The sequence below is a fragment of the Bufo bufo genome, chromosome 5, assembly GCF_905171765.1.
Source record: "Bufo bufo chromosome 5, aBufBuf1.1, whole genome shotgun sequence".
Taxonomy (NCBI): domain Eukaryota; kingdom Metazoa; phylum Chordata; class Amphibia; order Anura; family Bufonidae; genus Bufo; species Bufo bufo.
Genome location: NC_053393.1, coordinates 510,631,125 through 510,639,746, shown reverse-complemented (window position 1 = coordinate 510,639,746; position 8,622 = coordinate 510,631,125).

Sequence of the window (8,622 nt, the reverse complement as noted above, 5' to 3'; positions counted from 1 at the left end):
AATAGTAATGGTATTAATACACAATATTTAATTGGCAAAATATATTAAAAAGCAATGTTAAAATACTAAACAGTCGCTGCAGCGGACATACAATGACAAAAATGACAATATCAATACCCTAAAAATCCCTAAAATCTAAAACTTCAATAAAAACTAAAAAAAAGTCCAAAAGAAGGGGGACCATGTGTCCTGGATGTGCACACTATCGCAAGCCAAAGGTGTCAGTCTATTCCTTATAATAGTGTTGGCATTTCTTTCTTATATGCAATATAACATGAATATCCATGCAAGGCACTTCTTCAAATATTCGGAATTGTCCGATATAAATATTCAATAGAGTATCCAATCGGACACAAAGTTTTTACTCACAGGTGAATGTCGATTATCCTGCAGTCAAAATATTCGATCCTTTTGATTTTTACTCACGGTTTCTGTTCATATTCCCGTGGTTCTCAGTGTTTAGCGTCCCACCTGGTTCGTTCGTCACTGGTCTCTCTCGATCGTTATCCACACATCTCGGATCTGGTCATACGATCAGGGTGTAATATCGCGAGAGGTAAACTTATGCTTGTACTGACCAGTTTAAATGGCTGAAATTTCGGATGTTTGTCTTTGGAGCTCTCCGATTTTTTTTATATGTATCCAGATATTAATATACGAACTTCCAGTGGGGGTCTCTTGTTGGGGATGTCTTTGAAAAGTACCAAACGCGTTTCGGGGATCTCCTTTCCCCTTCCACAGTGGTGAGTGCCAGTCTCATAATATATATATTTTCCATTACACTTTTGTTGATTTGAGTGAATCAATTTGAGACTAGAGCACCCAATCCAGAATTGCAAGGTTTGTCTATATTACTTTTCATAATAAATAAAGGCTTGAAATATCTCGCTTTGCATGTAATGAGTCTATCTCATACATAAGTTTTACCTTTTAAGTTGCATTACTGAAATAAATGAACTTTTGCACGATATTCTAATTTTTCGAGTTTCACCTGTAGGACTGTTCTATTATGGGCTGGCCGTCTTGCAAAACGTGGAATGCAACAACGGTCATGTGCATGAGCCCTTAGTTGTATGTTGTAATGCAGGGCACATCAAAGCAGAGGGAGACTGCAGCATAAAACCAGGTAAAACCATATGCTTTGCTTCAATTATGTTGTTTCTTTTACATAAAGAATTGTATAAAAAGTTCCTGGAACTGCGCCAACAGAAATACTGAATCAGCAGTAGTGGTGCATATAAAAAACGTGATCCTGCCTTTAACAATACACTGTCTTTCTCCAGTTCAATGGGAGAAACAGCGGCAAGTCCTAAAACATGGTTTTCAAATACAATTGCCTTTATAAAATTGCAGTCGTGTTAATCTTCTGCAGAGTGATAATGTTGGAGTTGCCTGGGCCTTGTGAATACAAGCTAGTCAGTAAAATGGAATGCCCAATGTGTATTAGAAGTGTTTTTTCCTTATTGTATAAAAACTAAAAATGGCAAAAGGAATAACTTGTGTATAACACTATTAAGGCTATGTTCAAAAGGGCAAATACTGCAGCAGAAAGATCATAGTTGCCAACATTCCCGAATCTGCAGGGACTGCTTCTAATTTTCAGAGACAGACCCTGCAAATTTGGGCTGTGCTGGGCCGAAAAGGTGCAGGGCTCATAAATGGGTGGTCCTGTGTGGTTTTGGGGGTGTTTCCAGGTGGGGTCTATTTGTCTTTAAAGGGGTTTTCTAGGATTTTAATATCGATGACCTATCCTCAGGATAATTCATCCATATCAGAATAGTGGGGGTCTGACACCCGGGACCCCGCCGTTTAGCTGGTTGAAGAGAAGGACGCGCTCTGTGCGAGAGCAGCCTTCCCTTAATTGTTTACCTCCTCGCCATCAACATTGCAGCGGCGAGCAGGTGTAATTACAAGAAGACGTCCTGTTCACTTCAATGGGATGGCTCCTTCCTATTCAAGTGTATACTACACAGCCGTCCCATCGAAGTGAACGGGACGGCTTGTAATTACACCTGCTCACCGCGAGCAGGTAAACAATGAAGAGAAGGCAGTGCTCACACGGAGTGCAGCCTTCTCTTCAACCGGCTGAGCAGCGGAGGTGTCGGACCCCCGCCGATCTGATATTGATGACCTATCCTGAGGATAGGTCATCATTATTAAAATCCCGGAAAACCCCATAATTTACCAACTGTAATGTTGGTATTTATAAAAGATCAATGGCAGATTAGCAACGGTATCAGCCACTCAAAACAGGTCTGTTTTAGTGGTGTAAATGCTGCTAAATACATAAAAAGCGTTATGTACTCCAAAATGAAACTGAAAACTACAAGTTGTCCAGCAAAAATCAAGCCCTCACACAGCTATGTAAAACTAAAAATTAAAAAAGTAATAGGTCTTGCAGCGATGCAAAAAAAATTCTTTATTCGTACGGCGCTGGAAACCGGGTCACAAATCCCAGCGCCGTACAGCTACGGCACTCTGATCGGGCGGGCGCAGGAGCTGCGACAGCCCGATCAGCTGCAGGGGTCCGGCAGTCACTGATAGCTGGACCCCACGATGTATGCGCTGGCATCGGTAAAAACACTGATGCCAGCGCATTAACCCTTGCACTGCCGCGGCCAGCGCTGACCGCGGCACGTGCGGTATCCTGTCGGGTGTCCATCGTGTCTCCGCGCTGCTGTGACGGGGACCCGATTGCTTGGACAGCAGACCGATGCCTTCCTTAGGCATCGTTGCTGTCATCCGCGTGAGCCTGTGAGATCCAGCCCCCTGGATCTCACAGGCAAGTAGGCTGTAAGTGTATTACAGTCTATAATACACTTACAGCCAATGCATGACAATACAGAAGTATTGTAATGCATTGTAAAGGGGATCAGACCCCCAAAAGTTGAAGTCCCAAAGTGGGAAAAAAATAAAGTTGAAAAAAAAGTTATAAAAATAAAGTTTTACAAAGAAAGTGCGCACAATGGAAAAGCCCGGCGCATGCACAGAGAGAGGAACCGAGACTTGCACGATCCCAGACTCACAGCAGGATGTCAATCACAGTGAAGGGAGGACGGGTAAGGGGCAGGCTTAGCTTGACTTGAAGCAAGGAGGCCGCTGCCCCCTTGACTTCAAGCTGTCTCTGAGGATAGCGAAAACACAGATTAAAACAGCGTTTTTATAAAGTATACAACAACCAGTGGAGGAATGAAAAACTTGAATAGGAACACACTGGGGGCTACTGTAAGGTAATGATGTTGGTTTAAAATGTGTTTTAGAGGTGACAGGTTCCCTTTAAAGAACATATTAAGGAGGTTACTGAGCACTTTGACCTCCTAAGTGTTTTACAGAATTTGGATACATTTGGCTGTGAAAAAGAAAAGTTAAATTTCTTCCAAAAAAATGTTACTTTAGCCCCAAATTTTTCATTTTCACAAGGGGTAACAGGAGGCAAGGTGACAAGAAATAGCTGTTTTGGCATAGTTTTAAAAAAAATGTTTTACAGCATTCACCTGAGGAGGCATCTCGTGATATTTTTTATAGAACAGACAGACGCAGCGATACCTAATATGTCTATCATTTTTTTTTTTGTTAAGTTTTACACAGTGAAAGCCTTTTTGAACAGAATAAAATCTTTATTTTAATTTTTTGGGCTGTTGTCTTAGATAAGTTCCCAATTTTAGCGGGATGAGATGACTGTTTGATTGGTACCATCTTGGGCTAAATATGCCTTTTTGATCACTTGGTATTAAACTTTTTGTGAGGCAAGGTGACCAGAAAATGCCCGTTTTGGCACGGTTTTTATTTTTTATTTTTTACGGCGTTCACCTGACGGGGTGGATCATGTGATATTTTTATAGAGCCAGTCAATACGGTTTAAAATGTGTTTTGGAGGTGACAGGTTCCCTTTAATATATTCTAAAATGGTGCCTAAAAACCATTCTAGCAAAATCTGCCTCCAAAATCCATATGGCACTCCTTTCCTTCTGCCACTGCTACGTGCCCACAGGGCAGTTTACTGCCACATATGGGGTATTTCTGTGAACTGCAGAATCAGAGTAATATATATTGAGGTTTATTTTGCTGTTAACCCTTGCTTGTGTTGCAAAAAAAAAAGATCTACCAAAAAAGTGAAATTTTGAAATTTCACCTCTATTTTCATTTAATTCTTGTGGAACACGTCAAGGGTTAAAGTTTGTAACATCAGTTTTAAATAATTTGAGGGGTGTAGTTTCTAAAATAGGGTAATTATGGGTATGCGTCAGTTATGGGTACATAAACCCCTCAAAATCACTTTATAACTGAATTGGTGCTTAAAAAATGGTTTTGGAAATTTTGTTGAAAATTTGAAAAATGGCTTCTAAACTTCTACAGTCCTAAAAAAATAAAATTACATTTACAAAACGATGCCAACATAAAGCAGACATATGGGGAATGTTGATTGATAACTATTTTATGAGGAATTACTATCTGTTTTAACAGTAGAAAAATTCAAATTTAGAAAAATGTGAATTTTTCAATTTTTTTTGTAAATTTTGGATTATTTAATAAATAAAGGTGAAATATATCGACATGAAGGACAATGTGTCACGAGAAAACAATCTCAGAATGGCTTGGATAAGTAAAAGCATTCCAAAGTTATTACCACATAAAGTACCAAATGTCAGAATTGCAAAAATCGGCCTGGGATTTAAGGTGAAAAGTGGCTTAGTACTCAGTACCATTTTATGGTGCAAAAGTAGAAAATTTTTAAAAAAATAAAATAAATATCCGTTCCAAGGAGATATAAGATGTGGCAACTCACCATACATAAAAGTCCTTTTATTAAAGGGTTTGTGCAGGCAGTTTATATTGATGACCTATCCTCAGGATCAGTGGCGGATTATAACTGGGCGTTTGGGTATGTAGCCTCGGGCCTGGCATCACCGACCCAAACGCCCACAAACTACGGCGGGGCACTGGAGCGCATAGTTCGCTGCCCCGCCGCCATCCGCTGATCACCGCCATAGGCTTCAGGCCTAGTAGGCCTGAAGCCTATGCGGTAATAAAATCCCGGTGCAGGCGGGCGTGATGACGTCATCGTGCCGGGCCTGTGCCCGGACGCAGCACACTGACAGGCAGGGCCGCTGATAGGCCAGTACAGCTGGCCCAGTTGTACCGGGCCCGGCTGGCAGGGGGGCCCGGGCTGCCGACTCCCGAGCCCAGCTCCTACCTCCGGCTCCTACCCCGGGCCCCCCCTTGACACGCCACCCCTCCCTGTCTGACCTCCGGGCTGCGGGCTCCCTCCCTCCTCCAGGCTGAGCCTGCGCTCATCTGCATTTCACACTGGCCAATCAGCTTTTAGCAGCGCAAAGATCCTGCTGCTGATTGGCCAGTGTATAGCTGGCACAGCAGGAACAGCGCAGGCTCAAGCACGGAGTGCCCGCCATCTGACTGCCGCCCTCAAGAAAAATCATCAGTGTGCCAGTGAGTGCAGCCCCCCACCCCGGCCCATAATGAAGGAAGGACCGCTCCGGTCAGTGGACATAGAACCCGGGGGATGGAATAAACAGACTTGTGTGCCACATACAGTAAGAGGTCTGACAATAAAAAGTTCATATATGTGTATCAGGATGGGTATTCTTGATGGGGGAAGAAACACCAAAGAAAAAAGGCCAGCACAGAAATGAATATATGATTAATCTTTATTATGGTCTCAAACCAGGACCAGAAGTAAAAATACAGATAAAATACAATACATTGTAATGTATTGTATTTTATCTGTATTTTTACTTCTGGTCCTGGTTTGAGACCATAATAAAGATTAATCATATATTCATTTCTGTGCTGGCCTTTTTTCTTTGGTGTTTCATCCTACGTGCAGGCTTGGCACGAGTACTCACTTCAGTGAGTCATATATTGGTGTACATTGATGGGGGAAGGCAGCAGCAAGCATTGGGATTTTTTTTGGGGGGGCCTGTGGGCTCATAGAGGACTCAGGAGGACAATGTGCTTTCCTCCTACTCACTGTACTCCTGAGTCCTCTATGAGCCTACAGGGCCCCCCAGCACATCAGTCACCTTACGGGCGGGATATGATTGGTGGCTATGTATGTGCACACTCAGCATCACACTCAGCATCATCATAACAGTGCCATCCACAGATCCCCTCCATAACAGTGCCATCCACAGATCCCCTCCATAAAAGTGCCATTCACAGATCCCCTCCATAACAGTGCCATTCACAGATCCCCTCCATAACAGCGCCATTCACAGACGACCCCCCAGCGCCATAAATATCACTTGTAGACAAATCTGCATGTTGTTTCAAGGCGGCGTCTGGGGAGGGGCCAAGGGCGGGGCCAGGGGTGTGGCTGAAGGAGGGATCAGGGGGTGGAGCTGAAGGGGGCCCCGTTATGTATGCTGTACGGGGCCCCATGATTTCTATCAGCGGCCCTGCTGACAGGTGTGCGCAGAGCACCTGCACCATCTACGAGTGAGTGCCGACAGGGACACAGGTAAGTATTATCTTTTATTTTTTTTATTTTTTTGTGTGCCAACTTTGGGGGACATTAGTGAAGGGACACTGGGGGGCAAACTACTACGCGGGGGAAAATTACTAGTGTGAGGGAAATAATACTGTGGGGGAAGTGTGGGAGACAATACTGTGGGGGAAAATTACTACCATGGGGGGAATTAATACTGTGAGGGCAGTGTGGAGAAATTAATACTGTGGCGACAGTGTGGAGAAATTAATACTGTGGGGGCAGTGAGGAGAAATTAATACTGTGGAGGCAGTGTGGAGAAATTAATACTGTAGGGGCAGTGTGGGGGGCAAATTACTTAATGGATGGCAGTGTCGGGGCAAATTACTATATGGATGGCAGTGTCGGGGCAAATTACTTAATGGATGGCAGTGTCAAGGCAAATTATCTAATGGGGGGCAGTGTGTGGGGTTATTACTTGATGGGGCAGTGTGGGGGGGGGGCAAATTACTTTGTGGGGGGAATTACTACATGGGAGGCAGTGTGGGGGAAATTACTGTATGGGACAGTGTGGGGGAAATTACTATATAGGAGCGGTGTGGTGGAAATTACTATATGGGGGTAGTGTGGGGGAAATTACTATATGGAGCAGTGTAGGGCAAATTATTATATGGGGGCAGTGTGGGGGAAATTACTATATAGGAGCGGTGTGGGGGAAATTACTATATAGGAGCGGTGTGGGGGAAATTACTATATGGAGCAGTGTGGGGGAAATTACTATATGAGGGCAGTGTGGGGGAAATTACTATATGGGGGCAGTGTGGGGGAAATTACTATATGGGGCAGTGTGGGGGAAAATTACTATATGGGGGCAGTGTGGGGGAAATTACTATATGGGGCAGTGTGGGGGAAATTACTATATGGGAGCAGTGTGGGGGGAAATTACTATATGGAGCAGTGTGGGGGAAATTACTGTATGGGGATAGTGTGGGGGAAATTACTATATGGGGCAGTGTGAGGGAAATTACTATATGGGGGCAGTGTGGGGGAAATTACTATATGGGAGCAGTGTGGGAGGAAATTACTATATGGAGCAGTGTGGGGGAAATTACTGTATGGGGATAGTGTGGGGGAAATTACTATATGGGGCAGTGTGGGGGCATTTCTATTAGGGGACATTATTTTTGGGGACACTATACAGGCATTATTACCTGGAGCACAATATAGGGTGTTATTATTACTGGGGGCACTCTAGGGGACATTATAGCTGCTGTAGACACTATAGGGACCTTTGGGGTAATTTATCAAACCGGTGTAAAGTAGAACTGGGTTAGCTACCCATTGCAACAGATTCCACCTTTCATTTTTCACAGCTCCTTTGGAAAATGAAAAGTGAAGTCTGATTGGTTTCTATGGGCACCTAAGCCAGTTGTACTTTACACCAGTTTGATAAATGACCCCAATTATGAGAACTCTAATGTGTCTATGTAACAAACTCTGTAGAGACGAGATGTGGCTGAAAGAATTAGTTTGAGACAGCACACCAAATGATCTTCAAAAATGTATACTTTTATTGATTTTTCAACATCAGTGGAACATGTTATAGCAACGTTTTGGGCCCAAATTTGGTGCCCTTCATCAAGCTATAAAATAAATAAGGATACACAATGAAAATGCAATCTACTTAGAAATTGTATTTAGAAATTATACATAATTTTTAAAGAAAAAAGGGGAGGTTTGGGGAAGAAAAGTAGGAGCAGATCACATATTCTTTACATGATTAGAGTATTAGCATATTTCATAACTAAAATAGTGGGTGGCTAGTAGCAGCAACTGGATTGAACTAGGTAAGTATTGTGCCATTATGATAATTATTTAATTAAAGCGTTATACACATGATGACGTAATAGTACTAAGCTTTAAATATAGCACAATAATGAATGGTCTATATAAAACGTCTTAAATGATCCATGCAAAACGTCCTGTATATACATGTAATCTTCATAGCTGATAGCATGATACATGAATATAATATATAATATGATAAATAGACCGCGCTGACTATCCAGTGTAAGATAGTAACTAGTGATCAATGTCTCAATACGTAAAGCATAAGGTGGTTGCTTTGTCCACCTTAGCTTACAAGATAGCGATCAAAGTTGCTATTAGTAAAATGT